General features: G+C 37.7%; 1 non-coding gene across 1 annotated transcript; it reads right to left on the bottom strand.

Moving 5' to 3' along the window:
• Nucleotides 1-5278: 5278 nt before the first annotated feature.
• TRNAS-GGA lies at nucleotides 5279-5350 on the bottom strand. Its single transcript has one exon. It is a non-coding gene; the product is annotated as a tRNA-Ser (tRNA).
• Between the last annotated feature and the right edge of the window lie 516 nt (nucleotides 5351-5866).

Below are 5866 nucleotides of genomic sequence, written 5' to 3'. Positions count from 1 at the left end.
CAAAATTCAACATCCATTTATGATCAAAACTCTCCAGAAAGCAGGAATAGAAGGAACATACCTCAACATAATCAAAGCTATATATGACAAACCCACAGCAAACATTATCCTCAATGGTGAAAAATTGAAAGCATTTCCCCTAAAGTCAGGAACAAGACAAGGATGCCCACTTTCACCATTACTATTCAACATAGTTTTGGAAGTTTTGGCCACAGCAATCAGAACAGAAAAAGAAATAAAAGGAATCCAAATTGGAAAAGAAGAAGTAAAGCTCTCACTGTTTGCAGATGACATGATCCTCTACATAGAAAACCCTAAAGACTCCAGCAGAAAATTACTAGAACTAATCAATGACTATAGTAAAGTTGCAGGATATAAAATCAACACACAGAAATCCCTTGCATTCCTATACACTAATAATGAGAAAACAGAAAGAGAAATTAAGGAAACAATTCCATTCACCATTGCAACGGAAAGAATAAAATATTTAGGAATATATCTACCTAAAGAATCTAAAGACCTATATACAGAAAACTATAAAACACTGGTGAAAGAAATCAAAGAGGACACTAACAGATGGAGAAATATACCATGTTCATGGATTGGAAGAATCAATGTAGTGAAAATGAGTATACTACCCAAAGCAATCTATAGATTCAATGCAATCCCTATCAAGCTACCAACAGCATTCTTCACAGAGCTAGAACAAATAATTTCACAATTTGTATGGAAAAACAAAAAACCTCGAATAGCCAAAGCGATCTTGAGAAAGAAGAATGGAACTGGAGGAATCAACCTACCTGACTTCAGGCTCTACTACAAAGCCACAGTTATCAAGACAGTATGGTACTGGCACAAAGACAGAAATATAGATCTATGGAACAAAATAGAAAGCCCAGAGATAAATCCACGCACATATGGACACCTTATCTTCGACAAAGGAGGCAAGAATATACAATGGATTAAAGACAATCTCTTTAACAAGTGGTGCTGGGAACTCTGGTCAACCACTTGTAAAAGAATGAAACTAGAACACTTTCTAACACCATACACAAAAATAAACTAAAAATGGATTAAAGATCTAAACGTAAGACCAGAAACTATAAAACTCCTACAGGAGAACATAGGCAAAACACTCTCTGACATACATCACAGCAGGATCCTCTATGACCCACCTCCCAGAATATTGGAAATAAAAGCACAAATAAACAAATGGGACCTAATTAACCTTAAAAGCTTCTGCACATCAAAGGAAACTATTAGCAAGGTGAAAAGACAGCCTTCAGAATGGGAGAAGATAATAGCAAATGAAGCAACTGACAAACAACTAATCTCGAGAATATACAAGCAACTCCTACAGCTCAACTCCAGAAAAATAAATGACCCAATCAAAAAATGGGCCAAAGAACTAAATAGACATTTCTCCAAAGAAGCCATACAGATGGCTAACAAACACATGAAAAGATGCTCAACATCACTCATTATCAGAGAAATGCAAATCAAAACCACTATGAGGTACCATTTCACAATAGTCAGAATGGCTGCGATCAAAAGTCTACAAGTAATAAATGCTGGAGAGGGTGTGGAGAAAAGGGAACCCTCTTACACTGTTGGTGGGAATGCAAACTAGTACAGCCACTATGGAGAACAGTGTGGAGATTCCTTAAAAAACTGGAAATAGAACTGCCTTATGATCCAGCAATCCCACTGCTGGGCATACACACTGAGAAAACCAGAAGGGAAAGAGACACGAGTACCCCAATGTTCATCGCAGCACTGTTTATAATAGCCAGGACATGGAAGCAACCTAGATGTCCATCAGCAGATGAATAGATAAGAAAGCTGTGGTACATATACACAATGGAGTATTATTCAGCCATTAAAAAGAATACATTTGAATCAGTTCTAATGAGGTGGATGAAACTGGAGCCTATTATACAGAGTGAAGTAAGCCAGAAAGAAAAACACCAATACAGTATACTAACGCATATATATGGAATTTAGGAAGATGGTAACAATAACCCTGTGTACGAGACAGCAAAAGAGACACTGATGTATAGAACAGTCTTATGGACTCTGTGGGAGAGGGAGAGGGTGGGAAGATTTGGGAGAATGGCATTGAAACATGTAAAATATCATGTATGAAATGAGTTGCCAGTCCAGGTTCGATGCACGATACTGGATGCTTGGGGCTGGTGCACTGGGACGACCCAGAGGGATGGAATGGGGAGGGAGGAGGGAGGAGGGTTCAGGATGGGGAACACATGTATACCTGTGGCGGATTCATTTTGATATTTGGCAAATCTAATACAGTTATGTTAAGTTTAAAAATAAAATTAAATTAAAAAAAAGACACTAAGGTTTTCTATAGAAAGTAAGTTAAATTTTAATCAAATTATTACAGTTTAGTGTAATAAAAATCAAGCTCAGAAAGAGAAAAGCAAATGTCTAATGTTAACACATACACATAGACTTTAGAAAAATCATACTGATGAACCTATTTGAAGAGCAGGAAAAGAGACTCAGACATAAAGAATAGACTTTTGAACATAGAGGCGGAAGGAAAGAATAGGATGAATTGAGAGAATAGCATTGAAATATATATATTACCATATGCAAAACAGATAGCTACAAGGAAGTTGCTGTATAACACAGGGAGCTCAACCCTGTACTCTGTGACAACCTAAAGGAGTGGGATGGGCTGTAGGATGAGAGGTTAAAGGGATGTTAAAGAGAGAGGGGGCATATATATTTTATTGTTGTTGTTCAGTTACTAAATCAAGTCCGAGTCTTTGTGACCCCATGGCCCTTCAGCATGCCAGGCTTCTTTGTCCTTCACTGTCTCCCAGAGTTTGTTAAAATTCATGTCATTTGAGTTGGTGATGCTATCTAACAATTTTATCTTTTACCACACCCTTCTGCTTTTTCCTTTCATCTTTCCCAGCATCAGGGTCTTTTTCAAGCAGTTAGATGTTCACATCAGATGACCAAAGTATTGGAGCTTCAGCTTCAGCATCAATCCTTCAAGTGAATATTCAGGATTGATTTTCTTTACGATTGACTGGTTTGATTTCAAGGGACTCTCAAGAGTCTTCTCCAGTACCACAATCAATTCTTCAGCACTCAGCCTTCTTTAAACTCCAACTTTCATATCCATACTTATTCCTGGAAAAGCAGTAAAATCTTTGACTATATAAACTTTTGTTGGCAAAGTTATGTCTTTGTTTTTTAATACATTGTCTAGTTTTGTCATAGCTTTCCTTTCAAGGAGAAGCATTTTTTTAATTTCATGGCTGCAGTCACTGTCCACAGTGATTTTGGAGCTCAAGAAAATAAAATCTGTCACTGCTTTTACTTTTCCCCCTTCTATTTGCCATGAAGAGATGGGACCAGATACCATAGTCTTGGCTTTCTGAATTTTGAGTTTTAGGCCAACTTTTTCACTTTCTCATCAAAATGCTTTTTAGTACCTCTTCACTTTCTGCCATTAGAGTGGTATCATCTGCATATCTGAGGTTGTTGATATTTCTCCTTGCAGTCTAGCCCAGCATTTCACATGATGTACTCTGCACATAAGTTAAATAAGAAGGGTGACAACACATTTACTTTTCATACTCCTTTCCCAATTTTGAACCTATTAGTCATTCCATGTAAGGTTTTAACTGTTGTTTCTTGATACACATACAGGTTTCTCAGGATACAGGTAAGGTGGTCTGCTATTCCTATCTCTTTAAGAATTTTCCACAGTTTGTTGTGACCTACACAGTCAAAGGTCTAGTGTAGTCAATCAAGCTGGAGTAGACATTTTTCTGGAATTCCCTTCCTTTCTCTATGATCCAATGAATGTTGGCAATTTGATCTCTGGTTCCTTTGCCTTTTGTAAACCCACTTGTATATCTGGAAGTTCTTGGTTCATGTACTGCTGACGCTTAGCTTGAAGGATTTTGAGCATAACCGTACTAGCATGCAAAAAGTGCAAGTGTCTAGTAGTTTCAACATTCTATGGACCTGCCTTTCTCTGGTATTGGAATGAAAACTGACCTTTTCAAGTCCTGTGGGCACAGCGGTGTACTTCCTACTGGTTCATGTTGTAGTAGGCAGATAAACACAATACTTTAAAACAATTCTCAAATTAAAAATAAATTTTAAAAAATCAGTGTCAATCAGAGTCAAATTAATATGTCTTCTCATTTTTCATTCTTATGATTATACATTTCTTTTTCAAAAGACACTAAGGTTTTCTATAGAAAGTAAGTTAATTTTTAATCAGATTTAATATAGCTTAATGTAATCAGGGACATTACATTGCCAACAAAAGTCCATCTAGTCAAGGCTATGGTTTTTCCAGTGGTCATATATGGATGTAGAGTTGAACTGTGAAGAAAGCTGATTGCTGAAGAATTGATGTTTTTGAATTGTGGCTTTAGAGAAGACTCTTTTTTAAAAAAAATATAAATTTCTTTATTTTAATTGGAGGCTAATTACTTTATAATATTGTATTGGTTTTGCCGTACATCAACATGAATCCTCCACGGGTGTACACATGTTCCCAGTCCTGAACCCCCCTTCCACTTCCCTCCCAGTACCATCCCTCTGGGTCATCCTAGTGCGCCAGCCCCAAGCATCCTGTATCACACATCAAACCTGGACTGGTAATTCATTTCATATATGATATTATGCATGTTTCAATGCCATTCTCCCAAATCATTCCACCCTCTCCCTCTCACACAGAGTCCAAAAGACTGCTCTATACATCAGTGTTTCTTTTGCTGTCTCGCATACAGGGTTATCAGTACCATCTTTCTAAATTCCATGTATATGCATTATTATACTGTATAATATAATTATACAATATTATATATTGGTGTTTTTCTTTCTGGCTTACTTCACTTTGTATAATACGCTCCAGTTTCATCCACCTCATTAGAACTGATTCAAATATATTATTTTCAATAGCTTAGTAGTATTCCATTGTGTATATGTACCACAGCTTTCTTATCCATTCATCTGCTGATGGACATCTAGGTTGCTTCCATGTCCTGGCTATTATAAACAGTGCTGCAATGAACATTGTGTACACATGTCTCTTTCAATTCTGGTTTCCTCAGTGTGTGTGCCCAGTAGTGGGATTGCTGGGTCATGAAAGTGAAAGCAAAGTTGCTCAGTTGTGTCCAACTCTTTGCGACCCCATGGACTGTAGCCTACCAGGCTCCTCCCTCCATGGGATTCTCCAGGCAAGAATACTGGAGTGGGTTGCCATTTCCTTCTCCAGGGAATCTTCCCAACCCAGGGATCGAACCTGGGTCTCCTGCATTCCAGGCAGACGCTTTAACCACTGAGCCACCAGGGAAGCATAAGGAAGTTCTATTCCCAGGTTTTGAGAAATCTCCACACTGTTCTCCATAGTGGCTGTACTAGTTTGCATTCCCACCAACAGTGTAAGAGAGTTCCCTTTTCTCCACACCCTCTCCAGCATCTATTGCTTTTAGACTTTTAGATAGCAGCCATTCTGACTGGCATGAAATGGTACCTGATTGTGGTTTTGATTTGCATTTCTCTGATAATGAGTGATGTTGAGCATCTTTTCATGTGTTTGTTAGCCATCTGTATGTCTTCTTTGGAGAAATGTCTGTTTAGTTATTTGGCCCACTTCTTGATTGGGTCGCTTATTTTTATGGAGTTGAGCTGCAGGAGTTGGCTGTATATTTTTGAGATTAGTTGTTTGTCAGTTGCTTCATTTGCTATTATTTTCTCCCATTCTGAAGACTGTGTTTTCACCTTGCTTATAGTTTCCTTTGCTGTGCAGAAACCTTTAATTTTAATTACATCCCATTTGTTTATTTTTGCTTTTATTTCCAATATGATG

Source organism: Bubalus bubalis, chromosome 16 (assembly GCF_019923935.1).
Source record: "Bubalus bubalis isolate 160015118507 breed Murrah chromosome 16, NDDB_SH_1, whole genome shotgun sequence".
Lineage (NCBI taxonomy): Eukaryota > Metazoa > Chordata > Mammalia > Artiodactyla > Bovidae > Bubalus > Bubalus bubalis.
The sequence above is the reverse complement of the archived record's forward strand: the minus strand, read 5'-3'. Positions and strand labels throughout refer to the sequence as shown.